The following is a 16,085-nucleotide window of genomic DNA, read 5'->3' as shown; positions in this document are numbered from 1 at the left end:
TGGTTAGAATACTATGGCTAGAGAGATGGCTAACTGGTTAAGAGCACTTATGGATAAGACCAGAGTTAATATCCCAGGATATATAGCATGTGGCTCACAACTACCTGCAACCACACCTCCAGGGGACCTTATGATCTACTCTTACTTCACTGGGTATATATACACACACACACACACACACACACACACACACAAATGCACACATACACAATTCTTCATATACACAAGAATTTAAAATATTTGAAAAGCTAGGTGTTGCTGACATATGCATTTCATTTCAACACTCAAGAGGCAGAGGCAGCTGGAGCTCGGAGGTCAAGACCACTCTGGTCTACACAGTCAGTTCTAGGATAGCTCAAGTTGCATGCAGAAACCTTGTCTCAACAACCAAATCACAGATAAAATAAAATAAAATAAAATAAAATAAAATAAAATAAAATAAAATAAAAAATAAAAATCCTTTTATGTTTCTGTGATTCAGAGAAATTCATTTCCAAGGACAAAAGGAGTTTCTGAGCTGCAGAGGTTTCCCAGGTGTTCATGGGGTTGGGTGGCTAAGGCAAATTCCACATCTTGTGACATAGATTTTGTGGCAAAAAATAGACATTAAAATATTTAATGTCATTTTGTCTGTGAGTTTCAGTGGGTCTGGGTTTGCATGAATCCACAAGGGGACATGTGGGGCTACCAATCCATGGCAGAGCTTTTGATCTTATCCATTCGAGAGAGAGCTCTAGAGCATGGTCACTCTCTCTCACTATAGGAAATATCAGTAGGTGTTGGGTCAAAACCAACAATTTAGGAGTCACTTTGAGTTAATTTTGTGGTAGTTGTGGAGTTTGTCTATAATTTTTTTCTTTATTCTTTTCTTACATATCCTGACTGAATGGTCCCCTTCCTGCTCTTTTTTTAAACCCCCAATCTTCTCAATCATGTCCATTGCTCCTCTATTTCCCTTAAGAAAAGAGCACACCTCCAGTGATATCAGCTGAACAAAGCATAACAAGATGCTATAAGAGTATGCATAAACCATCATATCAAGGCTGGACAAAGCACCAAAGTTGGAGGAAAAGAGTTCCATGAGCAGCCAAGAGTCAGAGATACTATCACCCCAACTCTTAGGAGTTCCACAAAAACACTCAAATCAAACAACCACAGGATGTACACACAGGGCCAAGCTCAGACCCATGCAGGTTCCATGATTGTTGCTTCAGTCTGTGTGAGCCCTTATGAGCCCTCCTTAGCTGACTCAGTGGTCCATGTTTTTATGGTGTCCTTGACCTTTCTGGCTTCAACAATCCTCCCTTCTCCTCTTTTCCCCGGGTTCCTGAGTTAGTCTAATGTTTGGGTGGATGACTGTGTCTGCTCCTTTCACTTCTGGGGCATCCACCTCTGATAACTATTGGGCTAGGCAGCATCTATGAATACAGCAGGATATCATAAGATACTATTTCATTGACTTTTTTATTAATGTTAGTCTTATGTGGTTCAACCCTAGGTCTTTGAGGTATCCACCTTTAGGTTCCTGGTGATACAAGAAGTGTGAGGCATGGGCTCTCTCTCTCATGGTTTGGGCCTCAAGCTAGGCCAGTTTTTGTGGATTTAGGCCAGCTTGTTGGTTTTTCATACCCACAAGCTATGAGTCACCACTGCTGCAGCACATCTTGCAGAGGACAGGTTGAAGGTAGAAGGCTTTGTGGCTGAGTTGGTGTCCCAGTACCACCACTGGGAGCATAGCCTGTTTACAGAAGATAGTCTGTTCAGGTTCTATATCCTCTGTTGCTAGGAGACTTTGTTAGAGTCACCCTGATAGGTTCCCAGAAATTTCCCCTGCACCAGGATTCCATATCATCCTCTAAATGCTCAGCAACTCAAGTTGTTTCTGGTCATATTCTCTCTCTCTGCCTCTCCCTCCTCTATTTGGTTCACCCTATTCCTTTCCATTCTCTGTACCCTGCCACCTGTCTACTCCCCCCAAATTTATTTTATTTTCAATTTCCAGGGAGATCTTGCTATCCCACCTAAAACCCTTCTTTTTACTTACCTTCTCTGGTTTTGTGGATTGTAGTGTGATTATCCTACACTAAACAGCTAATGTCTTCTTGCAAGAGAGTACATACAATGTTTGCTTTTCTGGGTCTGGGTTGCAACAATCAGGAAGATTTTTTCAGTTACATACATTTGCCTGAGAATTTCAGAATTTTTTTCTAACACCTGAGTAATACTCCATCTTAAAGTATACATTGTATTTATCTGTTCTTCCACTGAGTGACATCCTGGTTGTTTCCAGATTCTGGCTATTATGAACAAAGATGTTATGAATATGGTTGAGAAAGTGTCCTTGTGATAAGATGGAGTGTCTTTTGGGCATATGCCCAATAGTGGTATAGCTGGCAGTTGAGTTCTCCATTCCCAACTTTCTGAGGAACCAGCAAATTGATTTACATTGTGGCTGTAAAATTTATGCTCCCAACAAGAGCAAATTTCCTGTCACTTATTTTGTTGATCTTTTTTATTCTGACATTTGCGAGACAGAATTTCAAACTAGTTTTGATGTGCATTTCCCTGTTGGCTAAGGATATTCCACATTTCTTTAAGTGTTTCCTGGCCATTTGAGATTCACATACTGAGAATTATGTATTTCTGTGCCTCATTTTTTAATTGTTGGATTGTTTAGTTTGTGGATGACTAATTTGTTAAGTTCTTTTTTTGTTTGTTTGGCTTTTTTTTAATTTTGAATGTTAACACTCTATTGGATGGGGATTTCATGAAAATCTTTTTCTTTGTTGTAGGCTGATATTTTGTCTTTTGATGATGTTTGTTATATTTCACTATGCTGAGTTCCCATTTATTAACTGTTGTTATTAGTGCCTGCATGAATCATATTCTGCTTAGGAAGTTGTCTCCTATTTCAGTGTGTTCAAGAGTGTTCCCTGTTTTTCTCTTCTGTAAGGTTCAGAGTTCTATGTTGAGATCTTTGACCCACTTGAACATAAGTTTGGAGCAGGATTGTAAATATTGGTGTGTTTGCATTCTTCTGCATTCATATATCCATAGCATTTCTTTTTTTATTCAACTTCAAAATGTTTATTTTCCTAAATTTAAACATATTTAATATGCACAGGCAATTAAATCTTTAATATTATTTTTTCATAGGATGATTGTAATGAGTTTATTCTGTAGGAAAACAAATGGAAACATTACAAACCTGTTCATTTCTGTTTATATGGCCTATAAAAAATATTTATTTTCTGGGGTTATCAATCTGGCGCTTTCTCAGACAACTAGGAATAGCGCTTCCCCAAGATCCAGCCATACCACTCCTGGGCATATATCCAAAAGAGGCTCAAATACACAAAAAGGACATTTGCTCAACCATGTTTGTAGCAGCTTTATTTGTAATAGCCAGAAGTTGGAAACAACCCAGATGCCCCTCAACTGAAGAATGGATGCAGAAATTGTGGTACATCTACACAATGGAATATTACTGAGCAATGAAAAATAAGGAAATCATGAAATTTGCAGGTAAATGGTGGGATCTGGAAAGGATCATCCTGAGTGAGTTGTCCCAGAAGCAAAAAGACACACATGGTATATACTCACTCATATAGACATACAACATAGGACAAACCCACTAAAACCTATGGCTCTAAAGAAACTAAGCAAGAGAGAGGACCCTAACTAAAATGTCCAATCCCCATCCGGAAAGGCAAAGAGGATGGACATCAGAAGAAGAAGAAAACAGGAAACAACCTAGGAACCTACCACAGAGGGCCTCTGAAAGCCTCTGCCCTAAAGACTATCAAAGCAGATGCTGAGCCTGATGGGCAACTGTTGGGCAGATTGAATGGAATTTTATGTAAGAACTGGGAAATAGTCAGAGCTGGAGAGGACAGGGGCTCCACAAGGACAGCAACAGAACAAGAAAATTTGAACACAGGGAACTTCCCAGAGACTCATACTCCAACCAAGGACTATTCATGGAGATAACCCAGAACCCCTGCACAGATGTAGCCCAGGGCAGTTCAGAGTCCAATTGGGTTACATATTAATGTGAAGAGGGACTGCCTCTGACATAATCTGATTGGCCTGCTCTTTGATCACCTCCCCCTGAGGGGGGGAGCAGCCTTACCAGGCCACAGTAGAGGACAATGCAGCCACTTTTGATGTGCACTGATAGACTAAGTTCAGAAAGGAGAGGAGAACCTCCCATATCATTGGACTTGGGGAGTGGCATGCATGCAGAGGGAGGAGGGAGGGTGGGATTGGGAGTGGAGGAGGGAGGGGCTTATGGGCGGATGCAGAATGAATAAAGTGTAATTGATGAAAAATTAAGAAAAAAGATTTATTTGAGGAATTGCCTTCAGAGAATTGGTGAATGAGTTTCATTTGCAGTATAATATCAGAAAGATAATAGTAATAGTTATGTTCAAAGACCTTTTCTTGGGATAAGAGAATCATAAATTTTTCCAGTTGGATCATTTTTTTTTTCTTCATGAATTGGCAAAGATCTGTGGAACAATATTGTTACTGTCATATTCTGTTAACTATATACCTAAATTTCTTTTCAGCCTAGCACAACCACTCTGGAAATCAATCTGGCCCTTTAATAGACAACTAGAAATAGCATATCGTCAAGATGCAGCCATACCACTTCTAGGCATATATTGAAAAGAGGCTCAAGTACACAATAAGGACATTTGCTCAACCATGTTTGTAGAAGCTTTATTTGTAATAGCCCTAAGCTGGAAACAGCCGAAATGACCCTCAACTTAAGAATGGATGCAGAAATTGTGGTATATCTACACAATGGAGTATTACTCTGCAATGAAAAATAAGGAAATCATGAAATTTGCAGGTAATTGGTGGGACTTGGAAAGGATCATCCTGAGTGAGCCGTCCAAGCAGCAGAAAGACATACAAGGTATATATTCACTCATATAGACTTATAACATAGGATAAACGTACTAAAATCTATACATCTAAAGAAACTAATCAAGAGAGAGGATCCTGACTAAAATGGTCAATCCACATCCCGAAAGGCAAAAAGGATGGACATCGGAAGAAGAAAACAGGAAACAACCTAGAAACCTGCTGCAGAGGGCCTCTGAAAAGCTCTGCCCTGCAGACTATCAAAGCAGACACTGAGACTCATGGCCAACTGTTGGTCAGAGTGCATGGAATCCATAGCATTTCTTAAAGAAGCATTCTTTTTTTCTGTTGTGTCTTTTTACCTTCTTTATCAAAAATCAAATGGGCATAGGTGTGTGGATTTATATATGGGTCTTTGATTTGATTATAATTGTGTGGAAATTTGAGAATTGTGTTAAATCCGTAGGTTGCTTTTGGTAGGATGGCCATTTTACTATATTAATTCTATCCATGAGTGAAATCTTTCTATTTTCTGGTATCTTCTTCACTTTAATTCTCTAAACAGTCTAGAAAGACCCTAAAAAAAAACTTCTTTAACATTCTTGCTGTACAAGAATTTCACTTTCTTGGTTAGAATTACCCCAAGATATTTTATATGAATTGTGGCTATTGTGAACTGTGTGGTTTTTCATATCTTCCTCAGCTTGTTTGTCATTTGTATATAGGAGAGTTACTGTTTTTTTGTCTGTTTGTTTTCTTTTTTCTCTGTTTGATTTTGTTTGTTTCAAGCAACTTTGTATCCAGCTGTTTTGTGAAAGGTATTTATCAGGTGTAGGAGTTCCCTGGTAGAATTCTTGGGATCTCTCATGGATACTATGGTATCATCTGCAATTAACGATACTTTAATTATTTCTTTTCTAGTTTGTGTTTCCATGATCTTTTTCATTGCCCTCACTAGAAAGAATTTAAAGTATTCTGTTGGATAGATATGGGCAGAGGAAAGAAGCTTGTCTTCTTCCTGATTTTAGTGGAATTGCCTTGAGTTTTTCACCATTTAATTTGTTGTTGGCTGTAGGCTTGCTGTGAATTTCCCTTATTATATTTATGTATGTCTTGTATATTCCTACTCTCCACAAATGCTTTCTCATTACGGGGTGTTGGATTTTGTTAAAGCCATTTTCAGCATTTAATGATCTCATAATGTGATTTTTTTTTCCTTTCAGTTTGTTTATATGGTAGAATACATTGACAGATTTTATATGTTATGTACTTCTGCTTTGTTGGACTATTCAGGGCTTGCTGTAGTAGGATAGCCAGTGAAATATATCGACCAGGCTGTTATAGATCGTATTCTTATTTATTTATTTAGCTGTTTATTTGTTTATTTATTTATTTGTATTTTTAATAATTTATTCACGTTACATCCCAATTGTAGCCCCCTCCCAAATCTCTTCCCAGTCCCATCTTCACCTTCTTTTCCACCTTACATCCTTCCTTAATCCACTGAAAATGGAAGTCCTCCTCCACTACCATCTGACCCTAGTCTATCAAGTCTCATCAGAACTGCCTGGATCCTCTTCTTCTGTGTCCTGGCAAGGCCACATTGCCAGAAGGGAGTGATCAAAGAGCAGGCAACAAAGTTTATATCAAAGATAACACCTGCTCCACTTATTGGGAACCCTCATGGAGACTGAGTGCCTATGGGCTGCTTCCTGGTAGGAGATCTAATTCTTCTCCATGTATGGGACTTGGTTGGCCCATCTGTCTTGGCAGGGCTCCTTGGATCAGGATTTTTAACTTTTTTGGTCTCGTGTAGAGCTTCTGACCCCCTTCCATTTCCCCATTCTCCCTTAAGACTCTCTGTGCTCTGCCCAGAGTTTGGCTGTAATTCTCAGCTTCTGCTTCAATCTTCTGCTGGGTGGAGACTTTCAGAGAACATCTGTGCTAGACTCTTGTCCTGTTCTCTCCTTCATACTTCTGGTGTCTATCCTGTTTGCCCTTAGGGAATTCATCATCCTCCCTAGGGTCCTCCTTGTTCTTTACTTTCTTTAAGTCTTTGGATTTTTGTATGGTTATCCTATATTAACTGGCTAATATTTGCTTATAAGTGAGTATGTGCCATGCATATCTTTCTAGTTCTGGCTACTTCACTCAGGATGATCTTTTCTAGTCCCATCCATTTGCCTGCAAGTTTCATGACTTCCTTGTTTTTATTAGCTGCATAGTATTCTGTTGTGTAATTGTATAAGAATTTCTGTATCCATTCTTTGCTTGAGAAAAATATAGGTTGATTCCAGATTCTGAATATTATGAATAAAGCTGCTGTGAATATAGTTGAGCAAATGTCCTTTATGTATGGTAGAGCATCTTTTGGGTACATGCCCAGAAGTAATATAGCTGGATCTTGAGGTAGTTATTCCGAATTATCTGAGACAGCGCCATCTTGATTGCCAAAGTGGTTGTACATGTTTACATTTCCACCAGCAACGGAGGAGGGTTTCACTTTCCCTGCATCCTTGCTAGGATGTGTTGTCACTTGAGTTATTGTTATTAGCCATTCTAATAGAATCTCAGAGTCATTTGCATTTGCATTTCCCAGAGGACTAAGGACAGTGAGCCCTTTTTAAGTCATTCCCTGACATTTAGTATTCCTCTGTTGAGAATACTCTGTTTAGCTCTGTATCCCAGTTTGGTGTTTAATTTCTTGAGTCTATATAAATTTTGCATATTAGCCTTCTGTCAAATGTAGGGTTGGTGAAGATCTGTTTTCAGTCTGTAGGCTGTCATTTTGTTCTGATGACAGTGTCCTTTGCTTTACAGAAGCTTTTCAGTTCATGAGATACCATTTATTGATTGTTGATATTAGAGCCTGTGTTTTTGGTGTTCTATTCAGGATCTTGTCTCTTGGGCCAATGAGTTCAAGGCTCTTCATTCCTTTCTCTTCTAACAGGTTCATTGTGTCTGGTTTTATGTTGAGGTCTTTGACCCACTTGAACTACAGTTTTTCTCAGAGTGATACATATGGGTCTTTTTGCATTTTTCTATATGGAGACATCAAACTAGGCCACTACCATTTGATGAAGATACTGTCTTTTTTTACACTGTTTGGTTTTGGCTTCTTTGTCAAAAATTAAATATCTGTAGGTGTCTGGGTTTATTTCTGGATTTCCCATTAATTACACTAATCCTCTATTCTGTTTCTATGAGAGTACCATGCCATTTTTATTACTGTTGTTCTGTAGTACCACTTGAGATCAGGGATGGAGATACTTCTAGAGGATCTTTGATTGTACAGGATTGTTTTAGCTATTTTTTCCACATGAAATTGAGAATTGTTTTTTTTTTTTTTCTTTTTCAAAATCTTTAAAGAAGTCTGTTGGTATTTTCATGGGAATTGCATTGAATCTATATTCTTTTGGCTAGAATGGCCATTTTCACTATGTTAATCCTATTGATCCATGGGCATGGGAGATCTTTCTATCTTCTGATATCTTATTCGATTTCTTTCTTGAGAGACTTGAATTTTTTTTTTTCATACAAGTCTTTCACTTGCTTTGTTAGAATTATACCAAAATACATTATGGTTTTTTGTTTTGTTTTGTTTTTGTTTTTTCTGTTGTGAAGGTTCTGTTTGCCTAATTTCCTTCTTTCCCCTTTTATCTTTTGTATACAGGAGGGCTTCGGAGTTTTCTGAGTTAATTTTTTATCCAGCCACTTTGCTGAAGGTGTTTATCAGCTGTAGGGATTCTCTTGTAGAATTTTTGGGGTTACTTATGTATACTATCATATCATCTCTGAATAGTGATACTTTGACTTCTTTTCGGATTTCTATCCCCTTGATTTCCTTTATATTTCTTATTGCTCTAGCTAGGACTTCAAGTAATATTTTCAAGAGATAGGGCAAGAGTGAACAGTCTTGCCTGTTTTATTTCAGTGGAATTGATTTAAGTTTCTCTCCGTTTAGCTTGATGTTGGCTATACCTTGTTGCATATTGCTTTTTCTATGTTTAGGTATGTGCCTTGTAGCCCTGATTTCTCCAAAATTTTAAACATGAATGGGTATTGGATTTTGTCTAATGTTTTTTCAGCATCTAAGGTGATGATTATGTGTTTTTTGTCCTTCCATTTGTTTATATGCTCTATTACACAGACAGATTTACATATATTGAACCACAGTGCATGCCTGGTATGAAGCACACTTGGTCATGATGTATACCTTTGATGTGTTTTATTGTATTTGGTTTGTAAGTATTCAGCATTTTTTGCATCAGTGTTCATTAGGAAAATTATTCTATTTTGTAGAATGGTTTGAACAGTGTTAGTATTAGCTCTTCCTTGAGTGTCTGGTAGAATTTTGCACTGAAACTATCTGGTGCTGGACATTTTTTGAATAGGAGAGTTTTGAAGACTGTTTCTATTTCTTTAGGGGACACGAGACTATTAAACTTGTTTATCTGATCTTAATTCTAATTTTGTAAGTGGAATCTATCAAGAAAATTGCCCATCTCATTTAGATTTCTAAATTATGTGGTATACATCCTTTTGAATTAAGACCTAATGTTTCTTTGAATTTCCTCAGTGTCTGTCATTATGTCCTCCTTTTCTTTTCTTATTTTGTTGATTTGGATAGTGTTTCTCTGCCTTTTCATTAGTTTTGCTAAGGATTTCTCTATCTTGTTGAATTTCCAAAGATTCAGCTCTTGGTTTCATTGATTCTTTGAATTGTTTTCTTTGTTCTAATTTATTGATTTCAGTCCTGAATTTGATTATTTCCAGCTGTCTGCTCTTCTTGGGTTCACCTGCTTCCATTTTTTTCTGGTGTGACATCAAGTTGCTTGTATGAGATGTCTCTAATTTCTTTATGAATGTACTTCATGCTATGAACTTTCTTTTTATCACTGATTTCATTGTTTTCCATAAGTGTGGATATGCTGTTCCTTCATTTTCATTGATTTGTAGAAAGTCTTTAATTTCTTTCTTCTTTCTTCCCTGACCCAGCTGTCATTGAGTGGAGAGTTGTTCAGTTTCTATGCTTATGTCGACTTTTTTCTATTTCTGTTGTTGTTGAGAGTCAGCTTAGTCTATGGTGGTCTGAAAGGTACAAGGGATTATTTCAGTCTTTTTGTATATGTTGATTATGTTGGTCTTTTTGTATGTGTTGAAGCTTGCTTTGTGACCAACTGTGTGATCTATTTTGGAGAAGGTTTTATGCAGTGCTGAGAAGAAGTGATATTCTTTTGTGTTTGCGAGAAAAGTTCTGTAGATGTCTGTTACATCCATTTGTTTCATGACATTTGTTAGTGTTATTAATTCTCTGTTTAGTTTCTGTTTCCTTGACCTGTCCTTTGATGAGAGTGGGATGTTGAAGTCATCCACTATTAATGTATGGGGATTAATATGTGGTTTAAATTTTATTAATGTTTCTTTTACAAATGTGGCTGCATTTGAATTTGGGGCATAGATGTTCAAAATTGAATTTTTTCTTGGCACAATTTTTCTCTTTTGAGCATGAAGTGTCTTTCTTCATTCATTTTGATTTATTTTGGTTGAAAGTATTTTATTAGATATTAGAATGGCTACTGCAGCTTGCTTCTTGTTGTCCATTTGTTTGGGGAACATTTACTCTCAGGTAATATCTGTCTTTGGTTGAGATGTGTTTGAGTTGTGTTTCTTATATGCAGCAGAAAGCTTGGTCACTCATCCATTCTTTTAGTCTGTGTCTTTTTATTGGAGAGTTGACTTCATTGATATTTTGAGGTATTAATGACCAGTGACTGTAAGTTCCTTTCAGTTTGGTGTTGGTTGCAATAGTGTGTTTGTGTCCTTTTCTACTTTTGGTTTTGCTATAGTGAAGTTATTTATGTCCGTTTTTTTGTTTTTTTGGTGGGGGGAGGGTATGGTTAACCTTGAGTGGTGGTTTTCCTTTTAGTATCATGTGTACGACTGGGTATTTGCATAGATATTATTTAAATTTTGTTCTGTTCTGTAATATCTTCTTTTCTCCATGTATGTTTTCTCCGTATATGTTGAAAGTTTTGCTAGGTATAGTAGTATGGACCAGTATCCTTTATTTATTTTTTTTTCTGGGGGGTGGTGTTCAAGATATCTGCCCAGACACTTCTTTCATTTATGAGCTCTATAGAGAAGTCACTTGTGATTCTGATAAGTTTGCCTTTTTTAAATTTTTTTCTGGGCCCTTTTCCCTTTCAGCATTCAATTTTCATTTTCTCTTCTGTTCATTTAGTGATTTAGCTGTTATGCGGCCAGATGATTTTCTCTTCTGGCCTAATTTATTGTAGTTCTCTTGTATCCTTGTAAGCATCTCTTTCTTAACTTTGGGAAATTTTTCTTTTATAATTTGTTGGAAATATTTTATGGTCCTTGGACCTGGGAATCTTTTCTTTCTTCTATTTATAATATTCTTAGGTTTTTCCTTTTCACAGTGTCCTTGATTTCTTTGATGTTTTCTGTCACAGATTTCTTAGGATTTAACATTTTTGGTTTGGATGATGCATCAATTTCTTTTTCTTTTTAGATTTTTTTTATTTTTTATTTTTTTTTATCAGTTACATTTTATTAACTCTGTATCCCAGCTGTGTCCCGATCCCTCATTCCCTCCCAGTCCCTCCCTCCCTCCCTCATCTCCACCATGCCCCTTTCCAAGTCCACTGATAGGGGGGACCTCCTCCCCATTCATCTGATCCTGTTTTACCAGGTATCTTCAGGACTGGCTGCAAACCCCTCCTCTGTGGCCTAACAGGACTGCTCCTCCCTTCGGGGGTGGGGAGACCAAAGAGCCAGTCATTGAGTTCCTGTTAGAAATAGTCCCTGTTCCCCTCACTTTGGGAGCATCAATTTCTTTCATTGTGTCTTCTACACCTGAGGTTCTTTCCTCCATCTTTTGTATTTTGTTGTTAATGCTTACCTCTGTAATTCCTGCTTTCTTCCCTAAGTTCTCCCTCTCTAGGATTTCTTAAATTTGTGCTTTCTTTAATGTTGCCATTTCCATCTTCAGCTTTTGCACAGTATTGTTAATTTCCTACACCTGTTTGTTTGTATTTTCCTGTTTTTTTTATTAGATGATCTGTCCAATATTCTTCATCTCTTTGAATTCTCCTGCTGATCTTTCAGTGATTAATTTATTTCTATCTCTAAAGGTTTCAGACTTTTTTTCTCTATCTTCCTGTATTTCTTTATGGATTTTACTTGTTCCCTTTGTTATCATCTTCATAAGCATTGATTTAAGGTTATTTTCTTCTGTTTCATTTGTATTTGGGCATTCATGGTTACTTCCCTTTGGACCACTGGGTTCTGGGGAGGCCATATTGCTTTGGCTTTTGTTGATTGTGTTTTTATACTGACCTTCAGCCAACTGGCTGACTCTGGCATTGGACATTAGATCCTGTTGCCTACTGAAGTGCTCAGGGATGTGGAAATAATCCTGGACAAGAAACTGGATATTCCTGCAGGAGCCCTTCTCAGTTTGGTGGAAATAACCTGAGACTGGTGGGTGGCTCTCAAGGAATTTCCAGTCAGAATCATCAGATGTTTGATCCTGGGGAACATGTGGACTCCTCAGGTACTCAAGGATCCTCCTCTCACAGGGAAGACCTGGAGTCAGCTACTCTACTACTGCCTTTATTTCTCTTAAGTTAGTGAGCCCAGTCACTGTGCTTAGACAATGTGCTTGCTGTATGTAGCCTTTCTAGAGAACCTGTGAGCTCAGAGGTTCTGCTGGTCTCCATAGGAAGACTGAGTGTGTCTTGGAGCAGTGTCTTAGTTTCTTCTGTGGGTCCCAAGTGTCAGAAGGCCCATGGTTGGAGCCAGGTGCTCAGAATGGTGAGAGTGGTCCCTGAGTTTGGAGCTGGGTGTCCCTGGTACTGTAAGGTATCCCATTTAAGGACACTGAGAGTAGGCACCTGAGTTTTGCGCCATAAACCAGAATACCCAGAAGGTATTTATGGGACAGTGAGAGTGTGTGTTCTGTTCTGGAACCTCACCCAGGTACTGGAAGGAAGATATGTACTGCATGGTCAGTGAGAGTAAGCACCTGAAGTAAGAGCTGCAAACCACCAGTACCAGACAGTGAGCTATGGCAGGAAGCCTATCACTTTGGCTGTGCCAGGCAGAAGCCTGGGAACTATTCCAGGGAATAGCAGGGTTGCCTGAAGGTGGACCCTTGAGTTTCCCTGTGGGTTCTTCTCTCACCTGCAAAGAACAGATGTAAAGGTTTTGAGGGCCACAGTATTCCCTGCTGGTCACTGTGCTCTCACTCCTGAGCTGCTGTTCAGATCTCTGCATGGTTGGTGACACCATCAGCCATCATGGATCTCTTTAAAGACTGTATTCTTGCATTGTTTTTTTTTCTTTTGTATAAATGTTCCAGGTAATTATTGATTCAGGCCTTATTTCTGAGTTTGTCTTACTTGGAGAAGTGTTTTGTTCCATGGCTTCTGTTTCTTCTCATGTGTTGTGAACTGTAGTATGCATGCAATGAGCCATTTAAGGAGAAACTGGAAAATGAAAGTGTTGAGCTTAAGAAGATAGTGGTCACAGTGAGGAAGATTCAGTGGGGAAAAGAGCACATTAACAATTAGACTAGAGACCATGTGGTTGGAATGGCCCAGATCTGCTCATATATTTGAACACTCAATTTTCAGTTAGTGGAACAGATTTGGAAATATCAGTAGAAATGCTGTGTTGGAGGAGCTCTTTCAGTGAACGTGTTTTGAAACTTCAAAATCACATGCCAGGATCAGAGTTTCTTTTTCTGCATGCTGCTTGCAGATCTAGATGTACCTTTTCAGCTCCATGTTGATTTAATGATCAGAAAATCCCAGATGTTCGATTTTACCAATACAAACTCATGAGCTAGATGCTGGCTTGAGAACTTGCTGGCTCAGTGAGGAAAGAGAAAGCAACTAGCTGACCTTCAGCTTACATCTCAGATGGCAAAGCCCAAAGCCGACAGCTAAAAACAAAAAGTCGAGACACAGCATCAGCTGGTTACTTGGTCTGACTCTTGGTCTAGGGCTAACTGTATTTAATCCTGTTTACAGAAGGCTCTTGGATGAGGGGTGTGAGCTGCTCCATGGGTTAGTATTTACAGAAGAAAGAAAGCCCTAGGATTAAAGTTTGAACCATACCACAATTAGAAACAGGGGTTTATACTTTACAATATAAGGGTTCACAATGGAATCAAATATCCTGCAACAGCTCCTTGCTTGCCTACTGCCATTGTTTTTTCCCATGAGGATAATGAAGTATCCTCTGAAAGTATAAGCAAGCCTCCAATAAAAAGCTTTCTTGTAAGTGTTGCTTTGCAATGGTGTCTCCTCACAGGAGAAAAACAAAAACCAAGAAAGGTCGTTTCTCTAATGTCTGTATTCTGCCTGTAATCTGTCTGTATTCTGCCCATGTCCTGAGAAACAGAAAGGCAGAATTAAAAAAATAAGGAGCTGACATTTTTGAGAAAACATTGAGTCAGTGATTGTGTTGAATAGTTTTATGTAAACTTCACATAAGCTGAAGTCATCTGAGAGGAAGGACTCTTAATAAAAGGCTTCCATAACATGTAGCTTTACGCAAGCATGCAGTGCACTTTATTAATTAGTGAATGATGAGGGAGTGCCAAGCCCAATGTGGGTGATGTAACCACTTTTACATAAACCAAAATGGGAACAGCTATAAACTTTCTGGTGTGACTGAGCCATCAGGATGTTACCCCATTTCCACTAAGAAGGTGACACCAGATTTCCAGGGTGTATATATGCTGTATTTTATTTTTGGTGGTTTGCTTTCTGTGATAAACTTTCTGACTTTCACAGGTTACTAAAGAATTTTCTTAGTCATGTGCCTCCAGTGATAGATAACAATCAAAGGATGCTGAAACTTAACATGTTTTGACTAGGAAGGCTCATGGTAATTTGCATCAGCACAGAGCCAGTCTTGGGAAGCAAACATCCAACAGGAATCAAAATAATAGGTTGGTGGGTTTCAGACACTCTGTTGCCCCTGTAGCCATGACAGCTGGAGGCTGTAGCCTCAGGCAGTGCTGAGTCCTCATGTGCTGTCCCAGCCCCACCCTCCTCATGGACTCTCCTAACCTCTTTTTCTTTCAGATACTTGGGACTCCTTTGGTCCAGTTCACTGCCTACTAGTGTGTGCTGCAACAGGCCCTCCAAACCCATGCTCTTGCCTTCATCTCTAGTTGCTATGATATAAACACACTATAGAAAAAAATAACATGCTAATATCATTTCTTGCTCCATTATATTATGTTTTTTCTGTGTCCTATATCCTATGTCCTATAGGTACTTAGTCTAAGAAAGCATATGGTAAATTATACCATGCATTCCCTAACCCAGGCAGCCTGACTTATAGAAATCCATCTCTAAAATTGGGAATTTAACTTGAGTGCTGTCATACATGACTCATATCTAGATTAAAAAATGTAACAGAGATTAACAGATTATGAATTTGGAGAACCGGGTCAAGGGAATATTTGCAAGAAATATTAGAAGTTTAGCCCACCAGGGGCCCCAAACTCTTCTAAGTTAGTTATTAAAAGTTTGCTGATTGCTTTGGCATGCTGTAGAGAAATATTAATGCAGCGAGATGACTACTGTGGCAATGTCAGCATTTCATCATCCCCAGGCTATGTATTCATAAAACTTGGAGTTTGAGCTAACATCACCACTCCCTTTATTCCATTTAACAGTATAGAATGTTATTTCATCTGTTTATGTCCTTTAATGAAGAACTTAGTTCTATTACATTACCTTGGGTCCTCTTTTTCCTGGAACTGTATACTTTGTAATTTTCCTTGCTCAACCTTTTTCATTATAGATCTGCATAAGACTGGCCATTAACAATGCTGCAGCACACTCAATACTAGGTTGCTTTGAAATGTCCTCTGCTAATTCTATTAATCAAATTCTTGCCCTTGGGTCTTTAGTTTAGCCTCAGGCTGAGTTTTTAGACAATGGCAAAAATCAGCCACATCTTTTGCCAGAGTATTATAACAAGGGACTCTAGGCCACATATTAATATTGTTACCCCTGAAACTGACCCTCATGGTTCACATCACCCTCAGCCCTACTGACTGCCATGTGCAAACTAGGATGGGCCATTAAGGCCCTCATAAAATGTCCAATCTTTATCTAGTCCTGTGTTCCAACATGTTCTATATTCCTCAAAACCAAAGCATATTC

The sequence above is a fragment of the Meriones unguiculatus genome, chromosome 5 (genome assembly GCF_030254825.1).
Source record: "Meriones unguiculatus strain TT.TT164.6M chromosome 5, Bangor_MerUng_6.1, whole genome shotgun sequence".
In the NCBI taxonomy this organism is placed as follows: Eukaryota; Metazoa; Chordata; class Mammalia; order Rodentia; family Muridae; genus Meriones; species Meriones unguiculatus.
This window is presented reverse-complemented; position numbering follows the sequence as displayed.